The sequence below is a fragment of the Dipodomys merriami genome, unplaced genomic scaffold (genome assembly GCF_024711535.1).
Source record: "Dipodomys merriami isolate MVZ:Mamm:240054 unplaced genomic scaffold, mDipMer1.0.p SCAF_6, whole genome shotgun sequence".
Taxonomy (NCBI): domain Eukaryota; kingdom Metazoa; phylum Chordata; class Mammalia; order Rodentia; family Heteromyidae; genus Dipodomys; species Dipodomys merriami.
Window position 1 is genome coordinate 23,803,299 of NW_027206179.1, and position 14,586 is coordinate 23,817,884.

Genomic DNA, 14,586 nt, shown 5'->3' on the forward strand with positions numbered 1-14,586 from the left:
ATAGATGATAGGTATTTTAAGTTTGTTCTTTAAAGCTGGAGGGCAGGAGCGTGAGACTGAGGTTGCTGTTTGTGGTAGCCAGCATTCAGGATTGGGGCTGTGGATGGGTGTGGTCTCGGCTCCTTGCCTTCAGAGGATTAATAAGCAAGGTCGCAGGAGGCTACCAGGGAGTCTTTCACAGGAGGGTCTCTTGCCCTGGTTTCAGTGTTTCCGGTCCCCTCTTCTTTTGCCCACATCCCAGTGATACCAAGGCGCTCCATTCCCATACCGTCGGCCCCGGGCCTCCCCCGGAGGCTCAGCTTTGATCTCCCACCCACTCGCCCCGGAGTCAAGTTTCTCTTGGCTTGGTTCTCTGCTACCCTCCCACTCCATCCCCCGCGTCTCTCTTACGCCACAAAACAAATGTAAAATAACATTTCCAAAATATTTATTTAAAAAAAAAAGAATGCTGATGAAATCGTGGTTTTGTTTTGTTGCAATGGGGGACAGGCAGTAACAATACTCAAAAGACACAACCTCTCCCGGGCCGAGCTATTGTTTTCAAACAGTATTTCTCATCTGTTCATCCAGGACCAGAAATCAAGATGTGCAAACCAACATGTTTGCAAGATTAGGGCAGACTGGGGTTTTGTGTGTATGTGTTGTTTTTTTGCTTTCCTTTTTGTATTTTTATTTTGACATGACTACGAAAGCTACATAAGCTGCTAAAAATAACCCCTACAGGTTTTGATTGCCAGTAGGACACAGGAAACGCCTCTCCTCCTCCGAGTGCGGGTGAATTACCGCGAAGGAGCTTAATCCTGCGATTCTGGCTCAAGTATTTGCACTGGTTTTGAGTTCTTTTCTTCCCCAGGAGAGTGTCCGCTCTCTGCCTGATTTATTTGGACAGGTGGATTTGTACACCCTATGCTAATGCAGGGCCTTTTTGTCTGCTTTCAAATTGCCCAGGGAGCCGTTTAAGCAGCATTTTTTTTTTCTTTTCTAAGTTTCTTGATAAACTATTCACACCTGTTGGGATCACCCAGGAAAACACCGAGTCAGAGAAGTCTTCCTGGAATGGGGCGTGTGCCAGGTTGAACGGGGCCGGGGCCCCTTCCTTTCTTTGAGGGGAGCAGGACCAGCCACGCGCGGCGCCTGGGGGCCCCTGGTTGCCCGCAGAAGAGAGTGGGGCTTAGAAAGGTTTGGGGGCCTCGGGCGCTGCGGCTCACGCCTGTCATCCTAGCTACTCAGGAGGCTGAGATCTGAGGATCGTGGTTCAAAGCCAGCCCAGGCAGTCCATGAGATTCTTATCTCCAATAAACCACCAGAAAACCAGAAGTGGCGCCGTGGCTCAAGTGGTAGAGCACTCGCCTTGAGCTGAAGAGCGCAGGAACAGTGCTCATGCCTAGAGTTCAAGGCCCATGACTGATTTAAAGAAGAGAGAGAGAAAAGGGTTTGGGGGCTCTTGGCTACCCGTGGTGAATGGCGGGGTGCAGGCGTGGTGAGCGTCGGGGGATGGGAGGTTTCCGCGGGAGCTTAGAGCCCAGGGCCGGCGGGGCTTGCGGTGGGCGCGGGGCGCGCGGGGCGGCGCGGGGCCGCGCTTGGCGCGCGATCACAGCAGGGGGCCGCGCGCGCCCTGGACGCAGATCACAAGCGCCCGCCCTCCGCCGCGGCCCGCGCGGGAGCCCGCCTGCTCCCTGGCCCGCGATCACAGCCCTGCTCCGCGCCCCCGGGGCCCGGGACCGGGTGGGTGCGGCCCGGGCCCTTGGGGAGAGCGATCGCTGGCTCGTTCCCACGGGGAGGCTTCTCCCAACGCTGTCGCCAGGGTGTCCCTCCCAGGTGGGAAGGTGGCACTGAAAGGAGGGAGAGTCGGGATGGCCCCCTCCCCAGAAGGACTGTGTAGATAGATGCACAGCCTTCCACGTGAACCCCACTAGGGATGGACTGCGGGGGGGGTGATTTTTAGCTACTTGCATCCTGATAGTTCGCAGGCCTCCAAGACAAGAATAAAGCGTGAGGGAATCGGGGAGCAAGCTTGGATGTAGTTTAAAGGCATCCAACCCTGCCCACCAAAGTGGGCATCACAGCGACCAAGGCTCCCTTGGCCCACCAGGCCCCAGCTGTGCACCCTAGGGGTGTGTGTGTGTGTGTGTGTGTGTGTGTGTGTGTGTGCGCGCGCGCGTGTGCAGCCATACTCAATCACATCTAACTCCCTGAGACTCAGGGCTGCCAGTGAGGATGCCCAGGACATGTCCATCTGCCATGTTCCCACTGTGGGCAGACAAAAGCCCACAGGCCTGCTGGGATATATAGCTCACCAAGTGGTGAGCTGTTGGTTAAATCAAATAGAATGCCTGGCAAACACCTATTGGTTTTTTAAAATTCATACAAAGGAATAATGAAATACAATTGCATTGTAAAAACTATACAATAGCAGAATACAGGATACAAGTGTAATCCTGCTGGTAAAGGCCATTGCTTCTCAGTCCATGCCTCCCCTCACCTATAAATGGCAGCCACTTGTAGCTGGATTAGTAAATGCCAGGGATTCCCGACCCACCTGGAAGCTTAAAAAGAAAGAATTCCTAATGTCCAGCTACTCCTACACTGAGCAGAGATTGCAGGATCTCTAGCCTGAAGGGCATTTCTAATGGCAGTCAAGGTAGAGAACCAACCACCAGACCAGCCACAATGACTGGCTTCAGGCCTAACCGAGGAATGGCAGGAGCAAGGTATTGGAAATAAAACAGAAACCAAAGCACCGAAGTATTACCTGTACTGTGTGAGAAATGGGTAAGGAGTTTGAGACATGGAAAGTACACTATGGAAGTAGGTGAACCATGGGTGGGAAGACAGGATGAAGAGTTGATTATTAAGAATTCTAACTCGCACAGCAGATGATTTTATCTTTTAAGGGGGAAATGAAGCAAAATTTAAGCTGAACATTGACATGAGTGGATTTGCTTTTTTGGAAGGTAATTTTGGTGGGCCTGTGTGGAGAACAGCTCTACGTGGAGAACACTGCGAGCTGGAGTCTGATTAGGATACAGATACACTGGATGCATAAAGAGGCAAAATTCGATAGGACTGGGAAATTACAGGAAATTCCCAAAACTTTGAGAGCTGCCATGTCGGTTTGGACAAATGTGTTCTTGGATATTCTTGTTTTGGCTTCTTCCCAACAGAAGGAGAGACAAGGAAGAAGTTAACATTACTTTTTTGTTAGAAAAAAAAAAAGAGCTCTACTGAAACTTTTCCTTATGCTTATCCACTTTCCTTGTGGATGGGAATTCCACTACACCACTGTGATGTCACTATGATGTCATGAGGGTGGCAGCCATTGACCTTCCTGCCTACAGGATCCCTTTTAATAGTTCTAGAAAGTTCTCTGGCTAAAGATAGGTGCTGCATCTCTCAGCAGTGTTGACAGGTTTATCTTTTTTTTTTTAATTTAATTTAATTTTATTTGTGAACATACTGTACAGAGGAGTTACAGTTACATGGGCAGGATAATGCGTACATTTCTTACCAAGCATTGCAGCCTCCTCCTTTGTTTACCCTTCACATCCCTTCCCAGCCTCCCCCCTCCCCCCCAATCCCAATCCTTCTCCTTCCCCCCCCCTTCCCCCCCCCCCCCACCGACATTGTAAAGCTCGTTTTGGACATGACAACTTGTACTTCTCATTGTTGCAACAGGTCCACCTGTATCCTTAAACGACTTATTTTTCCCATCTCCACAAGTTATACTGACATCAAATATAGTGAAAGCAGGGGTTATACTGTGGGGGAGGGACATACAAAGCAACAAAGAGATAATCTTATAAATGCATTAGAAACACATGCATGAAAGAAAAAAACATTAAAATACACATCTAAGGGTTCATTTTCCTGACATCTTATTATCTGACCTTTTCCGCTTGACTCATACATATACTAGATATTACAAATAAGGGAAACCATGGGACCTGTGTTTCTTTGGGCCTGGCTTACTTCACTTAATATAATTTTTTCCAAGTTTTTCCATTTCCTAACAAATGGGGCAATGTCATTCTTTCTGATGGAGGCATAGAATTCCCAAGAAATAAAACTCTCCCTCTTTGCAGATGACATGATCTTGTATTTAAAGAATCCCATAGACTCCACTCCCAAATTACTCAAGCTGATTCAAAACTTTGGCAAAGTAGCAAGTTATAAAATTAACCCCCAAAAATCAATGGCTTTTCTGTATGCCAACAATGAGAAAAGTGTGGCTGAAATTAGGAAATCAACTCCATTTGTAATAGCTCCACAAAAAAATAAAATACCTAGGAATTAACCAAAGAAGTGAAGGACCTCTATGATGAAAACTTTAAAATCTTAAAAAAGGAAATCAACACAGAACTTGAAAAATGGCAAAACCTCCCATGCTCCTGGATTGGAAAGATTAACATCGTGAAAATGGCAATACTTCCCAAGGCTATCTACAAATTCAACGCAATACCTATCAAAATTCCAACCTCATTCTTCAAGGAAATAGAAGAGGCAATCCAAAAATTCATATGGAACAATAAAAGAACCCGAATAGCAAAAACGCTCCTCAATGGAAAGAACACTGCTGGAGGAATATCAATACCAAACTTCAAACTCTACTATAAAGCCATAGTAATCAAAACAGCTTGGTATTGGCATAAGAACAGACCTCAGGACCAATGGAATAGAATTGAAAACCCAGAAATGAACATACAGACCTATAGCCATCTAATCTTCGATAAGGGAGCTAAAACAATAGAATGGAAGAATGACAGGTTTATCTGAAAGAGATATTTCCTTGGCTTTTCTTTTTCTTTCTGTCTTTTAGTGGCTTCTTGGGGATTTTGAAGGTCAAAGTGGAGGCCGATGATAAACCCACCTCAATCTGGATCTGTCTTAAGGGTGTGTGTGTGTGTGTGTGTGTGTGTGTGTGTGTGTGTGTGTGTGTGTGTGTGTGTGTGTGTATTCTGGGGCTTTGAACTTGGGACCAGAGTGCTGTTCCTGAGAGCTTCCTTGTTCAAGGATAGGGCTTTACCATTTGAGTGACAGCTCCATTTGCACCTTTTTGATGATTGAGATAAGAGTCTTAAGGACTTTCCCACACCAGCTAGCTTCAGACTGTAATCCTCAGGTCTCAGCCTCACGAGTAGCTAGGATTACAGGTGCTGGGGGTGGCTCACTAATCCTTTATCCATGCTTCGGATGGTGGACGTTCAGATGGTAGAGTAAGCTGAAGATAGGTCCACACATGAATCCCTAAAACCTGTGAATGCTTTCTTCTTATGTAGTACAAAGGTGTACCTGTTGACAGGAGAAACTTATCTTGGTTTATCTGGATGGATCTTAAATGCCATTAAAAGTCTTTTATAACAGAGAAGGAGATTAGAGACAAGCACCGAAAGAAGTGACACAACTCAAACAGGAGCCAAAGAAACCCAACAGCCACTGGAAGCTGGAGGAGGCCCCTGAGCCTCTGGACACAAGGAGGTGCTGCCCACACCTGAGTTTTGAACTTCTGCCTTCCAGAACGGTAGGCAAATAAAATAATGAGAATAATAACATTAATAATAATGAGAATATTATTTTCTCCACATTCTATCTAGCTCTTTATATTGTTGTTGGTTGTGGTTTTTTTTGAGTCATTCTAGTGAGTACATAATAGTAGCATCTGATTTGGATTTAATATGCATTTTCCTAATAGCTGGTGATTTTGAACATCTTTGTATGTACTTGCTTGGGTAGATTTTCATTAGTGAAAAGTCTGATAAAAGGTTTTGCTTAATTTTTATTGAATTGTGTTTTTTGATCTTGTGATTTAGTATATAGTAAGTGATAATAACCAAACTTGTTTTATTTTATTGAGAAGTAGATCAAGAATAAAAAAAAGCACCTTTCAGTTTATACTATGTATTGTAAAAGCACCAGCCTGAATAGATGCTTAGTGAACTCTATCTTCCATTTCTCTGTCATGTACTAACATTTGGAACAATGGCACTGAGTCAGAGTCTGCTATCTGCTGCAGCATCAAGTCTATTCACTTACTTTGTTTTCCTTGGAGCATGGAGAGTGTTGTAGCAAAGGGAGGAAAAACACAAACTGCATGTTTTGCAACATTTGGGTACTCTTGCAAATGGATGGCTCCAAAAATCATTAATTATTTCATCTTGGAGAGCTCACCTTCCAGTTATTCAGGATCTGGAGGCTGAAGTTACTCATCTTCTCCTTTATTCAACTTGTGGGCTTTCAAGGCCACAAGATTGGCCTTTTGTCTAAAACAAAGTACCATTTAGATATTTTCATATGGAAAGTTGAGTAGAATAAAGTTTTATTTGTGTCAGTACTGGGACTTGAACTCAAGACCTCATGTTCTCATTTGGCATTTTTCATCAAGGCTGCTGCTCTAACTTTTGAGCCATACCTCCACTTTTTACTGGTTATTTGGAGATAAGAGTCTCACAGAATTTCTTATTTTCCCACCAGATTGGTTTTGAACCACAATCATCAGGTCTCAGCCTCCTGAGTAACTAGGATTTTAGGGGTGAGCCACCTGTACCCAGCTATGTTTTTTAAGATACTTAAAAAAAAATCTGTGTAGCAAAGAGTCCAGACATGGGCTTACCTCTGCCTGGTGGACTCTATTTTTTTTTTAATGAACAGTGTTCCTTTTTTAGATTTCCTTGATAAACTTAAATTTAAGCTTATTATTGAAATGTTATTTTTTGGCCATGCCATCCTTTTGATAATGCCATCCTTTTTTTTTCTTTCTCCCAATTGCTGAGGCAGTGGAATTATTGACTAAAATATGGAAATTTGGGATTCTGAGCATCCTTGTGACTTTTGTCCCACTGATAAAAGCCACTCCGAAAACACTAAAAGTCACTCTAGTTTTCAGAGAAGTCTTCTGGCTATCCAAGGGCAGAGCAAAAATATACAAGGACATTTATTATCATAAATGGAGAATTTCTGGATGGATGAAGATATGTGGAATCAGATCTGCTTTTGAATTTCAGTTAAACAGTTTTATTATTTGACCTTGAGTGAATTGCCAGGCCTCTGTGATATACAGTTACCTCATAAATGAGAGAGTGTTCCTAATTCTAACCTCTGAGATATAGTCTCCTATTGCAAATGAGAGATAGTCCCTAATCCTAGTCTCTGTAAGATACAGTGCCTTCATTGTAAACTAAAGATTCTTCCTAACTAGTTTCTATGGGATACAGAAGAGATAATTCCTAATGCTATTGGCACCTAGCAACTGGTATTCTTGAACACTCTGCTTATTAGAAAATGCTGAATTAATTCTGAAAGAACTGATAGATCTCTTTACATTCCAAGTGTTTTCCCACCAGCCAGCACTCCTGGATTCTCCCACAAGAGCCTCCTTCCCCAGATGTGCCTATTATACAACAAATTTTTAAAAAAGAGGGAGAGGAAAAGGATATTACCTGTTTTAAAGGATCCCTGAGACACTGCCACATTCATTCTGATTTATAGGTGTATTGATATTTTGAATATCATTCTGTGTTTATGGGATTGTTGGACAAATGAAGTGTTTTAATATTTTTTGCAGTTCCTAACACATAGTAATATACAATACATGATATTTAGGGATATATTTTCTACTCAGACCTTGGCCAGAATAACCTGTTCTCTTGGTCATAGACTGTATTTTCCATAATTAATAACCTCAGGAATGGAGAAGGTGGTGAAGAGTGTGTAATTGATTTTGACCAATCAAAATAGATCTTCTCTTGCCTGCAGGGATTAGTACAGGAATGTGGGCAGGACCCAAAGCCATGCTTAGAGTGTATGCTTTTCAGGAAAGCACATAAAGAGGAATTTGGAGTTGTTTCCATGTAGTCTCTAAATTCTCTTCCTACATCAGAATCAGTGTTGCAGAAAACCCTACATATGCTAATAAAAGTCATATTCAACTTCTACAGATAGGAGACAAATAGTAACCTAATTTTATCACTGGAGCACTTGTATCCAGCAGAGACTGAATGCAATGCTGGGCTTTTTTGTGTACGTTTGTGTGGAAAGTTATCAAAAGAAGGTGTACTACAGTAGCTTGATGTTATGATTATTTGGCAAACATGTAGTGAGTAACATGTGCCATTCTGTATCCTGTTCTTACTCTGGACCAGTCTCATGTCTCCACCTACCTATGGCATCCAGCAAGGGGCTCTGCTGAGGCCAGGAGTGCTGACCTTTGCTCTTCAACTAATTCCTTTCAAGACCCCAATGGAGAGATCATTATGCTCTTCAGTACTGAAGACTGTGAAATCCTATGGGCCAAAATGAACCTTCTGCAAATATTCATGGTTCCCTGGAAGTTCCTTTTACCTAAAAGAAAGTAGAGAAATGCCTACAGTTTGTAATCAACTATGGTCATAATTATACTAATTAGCCTAGTTGTCTGGCAACTTCTGGCAGAATAAAACATGATGCCTGAATAGTCATTTTGAACTCCTCACTGAAATCTGATTCAGTTATGAATGTGAGCGAAGTTACTATTCTTGTGAAATGTACATGGTTTTCCCTTGCCTTTGTGACAACTAAATCAGGTCAAGCATGCGACATTCAGTCAGTTCTGCAGTAGCTCAAATAACCCAAATCAACTGACTGTGTGAACTATACTTCAAGTAATGACTGAATAGCAAATTATTATGTGCAACCTTTTTTTTCCAGGCCACTCCCTCTACCTGCTGGGCATTTGAGGATAGAGTTACAGTGCAGAATCTTTTGGCAAGAATTTCTGGGACTCACTTGCCCAACCATTCACACAGGTAAGGGCTGCCTTCCCTGAGCACATTCAGAGGGAAAAGTTTTAAATTTTCCCTTCTGAATCCTTTCTGGGAAATGCATTACATCATTCTTACTGATAATAGTTTCCCAAATAAAGATTGTTTTTAGAAACCTCCTCCCATTCTATGAACTGCATGAAGGCATGAAGATGTATCGCAGCACACAGAGCTCCTCAGCCCATCTCACTCTGCAGTTAGCCAGAAGAAAGGCCTCTGACTCACCTTTAACTCAGGAGCTTTCTCCTATTCTGCAGGAAGGCCCACTAGGGAAGCCTTTATTCCCTTTAGTAGGACCCAAACTCAGACATTTGATTTAATTTTAACTTAGTACTTTCAGTTGAGTGCTCTGCCAAAGAAGGAAGTAGAATGGAGTAGAATAGCTCCTACTAGAGGCTAGGAATGAGAGGAAGCTGTAGGAATAGAGAGAAGTTCAACTGCCCAAGGGACACCAAATACAGTCAGGAGGAATAGGTTCTAGCATTCTACAGTACACTGTGATAACTCTAGTTCACAAAAATTTATCACATATTTGAGAAGAACTAGAAGAGAGGAGCTTAAAGGCTCCAAACATAAAGGACCAATAGGACAGAGAATCATAATGTCCCTGATTTGATCATTATACATGGAATATATGTATTGAAATGTAACTCTGATTCCTACATATAAATACAATTATTACATGTTGATTAGACAGACAAACATAAATGCTAAGAACAGCCCTGAGTGGTCTCTTAATTCTCTATGGAAAATATATAATTAGTGTCAACTTAATGTGATACAAAAGCAAGACACATTGTACATTTTCCACAGACAACGCTGAAAAGTGGGGACTTCTCAGGTGAATTGTACCAGGCTAGAGAAATCATAATAAAATATCAAGTAGAAGAAATCCTAGCAGACTCATATTCACTATCACATGGCTAATGGGAAAAATGCACCCAGCTGATGCATAACTGTAAAGAAGGTAGTCCACATGAACATTTAAAGTACATCAACAGAGGGATCACAATTCCTTAATTACTGTGTTCAAAGTAGCAAAGATGAAGGTACTGTAACTGTCTCCCAAATCTTTACTTTGGGGAGTCAATCTTTCCATGTTGCATCTAGCCCTTAGGCAAGTTTTGGAGAAAGAAAATTAGATGAAATGTATCCAGCCACTTCTAATTATGCAAAGGAAGGAAATAATATGCCTTTCATAATACAAAGAAGAGTAATTACAATAGACTCCATGTTCTTTTCCTGGAAATGGTGTCTTTCTCTTTGTCTCTTCATGTGAAGTGTTTGGAGATGTATTTTCGAATATGCAACTTCGTACAGATAAGTATCAAGTATCTGGAAGATCTCTCTCTCTCTCTCTCTCTCTCTCTCTCTCTCTCTCTCTCTCTCTCTCTCTCTCAAGAAAAACCTGAGTAATGACTGGTAAAATGAACTAGAGAAAGTGGGTAGAGCCATAAGTTAAGCTTATCCATTCATTTCGACCTAGGGAATTTAAAAATTACTGCACAAATGAACTGATCACCTACACTGCTGGTGGGGCACTAGAATATTTCTGAACATTGAATGGACTTAACCTACTTCAGAGGGATTCCAAGGAAAATGGCATAGAACTTAGAAACCACAGGTCCATAGAAAATCCCACGTTTTCTTAATCCTGCCTGCCAAGAAGCTTAAAAAAAATCTAGATACCAAAATAGTAGGGGTAAATTAGACATCATTTTTTAAAGCCCTCCAAGTGAGCTAAATATATATTGAGGATTAAAGACTGCTGATTCAAAGACCATCCTAGAACATTCAATAATGAAATTGGTAGATAGAATGCTAAGAAATTCACCTAGTACACATTTTCAAGTAAGATCTTAACATTTCTGAAGGTTTTAACATTTCTGTGACACAGAAGCTCAAGGCACAGTGTACTCTCTTATAGAGTTCAGAAGACCAAAACAAAAGTCTCAAAAGAGCTTTCACCTTGTGAAGGCTGAAGGAAGAGTCCATTCATGAGGTCTTCAGTTTCTGGTGGCTACCAGCCACCTCTGGTATTCCAGATTCTATTTATAACAAGCTCTGGACTTGGAGTAGATACCTCTTTAGATCTGTATTATCTGAAAAATAGAGAAAATATCAGTCTTTTTTTTTCTTTAATGAGGAGATCAGATAGCCTATGAAGTGTCTGGCATCCTATCCAGTTCTGAGCAAGGATGGTAGGTTAAAGAATGACCCTCCAGAGGTATACGTGTCAAATCTCTTAAATCTATAAATGTTACCTAGTACAGATTTGGATAAAAGGTCTTTGCAGATACGTTTGAGTTTTGAGAGGAGGAGATATTGCAGGATTATCCAGGTAAAACCTAGGTCCAAGGATAAGTTTGTTCGTTTATTTTTTTCAGAGTGTCGGAGGGAAATTTGAGGCTGACACTCAGAAAAGTCAATATGAAGCCAGGGGCAGGACTGGGGTGAAGTACCCACAAAGTCAGGTGTACCAGAGGAAGCCTATGCAATGGATTACTGATCATCACTAAGAAGAAACCATGTATGGATACACTTAACCACTTGAGGGACCACTCTGAGTTAAACCCAAAGCAAAATCCAAACTCCAGACACATAAGAATACCAGCCATATAATTCTACTTGTACACGTTTTAAGAAAATGAAAACTAATCTACAGTGACAAAAAGCAGATAAACAGCTGCTTGGGAGCAAAGGGGATAGCTTGGGGGAGGGGAATTTGGAGGAAAGGATACAAGAAATCTTTGAAGTAATGAAAATATTAATAGCTTATTAGTGGTTATCATTTCATGGGAGAAGAAATCTGTCAAAACTGGTCAAATGCATATTTTAAATCTCTGCAGTATATATTTTTTTAAAGAATTATAACACAGGGCACCGGTGGCTCACACTTGTAATCCTAGTTACATAGGAGGCTGAGATCTGAGGATTGCAGTTCGAAGCCAGCCCAAGCAAGGAAAGTCTGTGAGACTCTTATCTCCAGTAAACCACCTGAAAACTGGAAGTGGCCTTGTGGCTCAAGTGGTAGAGTGCTCACCTTGAGCTGAAGAGCTGAGGCCCCCGACCGACAAAAAAGAAAAAGAAAAAGAAAAAAGAATCACAATAAAGTTAAGAAGAAATTCTAACAACTGCCTCTCAGAGGTCAAGTAGAACATCTAAAAGCAAACAGCCAGGGTTAGTGTTCTGGATCTGTGCCTGTAGGCGAATGGTGGAAGCTGGTAGATGATGTCTCACAGAAAGAACTTAGGTGAGGAACTTGAAGCACCTTGAAACGCAAGGTCTCATGCTGTAGTTTCTCAGGGCCAGAACCTGTTGTATATAATAGGTACAAAACAGGTTCTTGCTCAAGTCTGCTCCCTGGTGCCTGAAGAGAGTCCCTATGGGTTGTTGTTAATGGGGAGAGATTCTACTAACTGCTCCTCTTCCTCCGTTGTCTCTCCAAGGCTGGGGCTCAGCACTAAGTAGAAACAGCATCCCTCAGCTCACATGCCACATTCCACCTGGGGCTACCTGAGAAAGAAATTCAGGAGGAGCACCCCACCTTTTCTCCAGCAGAAGGGTTGTTTGTATTTATGTTGAGTATCTCTTCTGTTCAGGAAACATCTTTAAATATACCACAAAAGCACTTTGCCTTCAATATCTTTGAACATGAGAGAACACTTGTTTTCATTCTTCCCCTTTAAAATCTATACTTCTACAGTTTTAACTAAGGGGAAAAAGACTAAGTTTTCCTTTCTGCTATGCCCGTCATTCAAATAGAAATGCAAATAACCTTCTAATTTCTTTCTACTTTTTCTTATTCTATGTAAGGGTTTTCGTTTTGTTTTTTAAATTTTTATAAAAGTGATGTACAGAGGAGTTACAGTTGCATAAGTCAGATAAAGAGTACATTTCTTTTTGGAAAAATGTCATCCCTTCCCTTGCTCTCTTCTAGTTTTTTTTTCTTCCTTATTTGTCCTGGTCTTGGGGCTTGAACTCAAGGCATGGGAACTCTCCCTGAGTTTTTGTACTGAAGACTAATGCTCTACCATTTGAGCCACAGCTCTCCTTTTAGCATTTTTTGGTAGTTAATTGGAGATAAGAGGCTCATAGGCTTTCCTGTCCAGGCTGACTTCAAAGTAGGATCCTCAGATCTCAGGCTCTTGAGTAGCTAGGATTACAGGCATAAGCCACCCGCATCCAGCTATCGGAGGGCTTTTAAAAAATTATATTTGATATATGTATATATATATATATATATTTTTTTTTTGTCCCGTCGTGGGGCCTGAACTCTGGGCCTCAGCTCTTCAGCTCAAGGCTAGCGCTCTACCACTTGAGCCACAGCACCACTTCCGGCTTTTTTCTTTTTTCTTATGTGGTGCTGAGGAATAGAACCCAGGGCCTCATGCATGCAAGGCAAGCTTTCTACCTCTGAGCCACCTTCCCAGCCCTGTTTGATATTTTTTAAAATGTTCAATATAAAAATCATGTATAAGGCTGTGAAGGTGGCTCAGTGGTAGAGCGCTTGCCTTGCCTGCATGAGGCCCTGAGTTTGATTCCTCAGCACCATATAAACAGAAAAAGCCGGAAGTGGTGCTACAGCTCAAGTGGTAGAGCACTAGCCTTGTGCTGAAAAGCTGAGGGACAGCGTCCAGGCCACGACAGACACACACACACACACACACACACACACACACACACACACACACAAGTCATGTACATCCAAAACTTTATTTCCTGATTCTTCCCTTACCAGTACCCATGGGTCACATTTCTGTTATTATAATCTTCATAAATATTATCTGTAATAGTTGTATGATGTGTCATTGAGGGGACATGCCATCTTTAACTGAGGCATGAATAGACAATTTGCAACAGTTAAATGATTATTTCACCTAACACATGTTTCACTGCAGATATAAAGGGAGGAAAGGTGCTGGGCATGGACTAGCCCAGAGACTAATTGCGTTCCTAGCTGTAGATGATGAACATGTATCCTTTTTCTCTAACTGCTCATCTACAGTGAGTCTTGTCCTTAACTGCTTAATCCCAGCTTGAAGATCCTAGGACTCTGTAATCTACTGTACACAACCCATATGCCTTGATTTTAGTAATCCAGGTTACATACCAATCCGTTCATTCCTAAAATACCTTAAAAAATGGTAGGTAAGTTCTTTTACAAAGATTTTGATCCAAGTCATTTGAATTTAACTTAGTCCACTTCAGTAGACCTCTTCAGGTGGAAAACAGCTTCCTTGGTCTTTCAGCTCCTTTGTTTATGGAAATAAGTGTTTTGAAAGATCTGACCTGAATTACTAAATGGGCAAGGAACTAAAGAGAGACTTCTCAGAAGAAGAGATAAAAATGGCAAAGAAACACATGAGGAAATGTTCATCCCTCGTTGTGAAGGAAATGCAAATAAAGACAATCCTGAGATACTACCTTACCCCAGTCAGAATGGCCCACATCCTAAAGTCAGCCAACGACAAATGCTGGAAGGGATGCAGAGAAAGAGGAACCCTATTACATTGCTGGTGGAAAGCAGTCTGGAGGGTCCTCAGAAAGCTAAATATTGACCTCCCTTATGACCTAGTCATACCACTTCTAGGATCTATCCTGAACAACAGGAACCAGTATACAAGGACACATGCACCTCCATGTTTATTGTAGCACTGTTCACAATAGCCAGGATATGGAAACAACCCAGATGTCCAACCACAGATGAATGGATCCAAAAACTGTGGTATGTATACACAATGGAATATTATACAGCCATTAGAAAGGACAAAATAATGGCATTTGCAGGGAA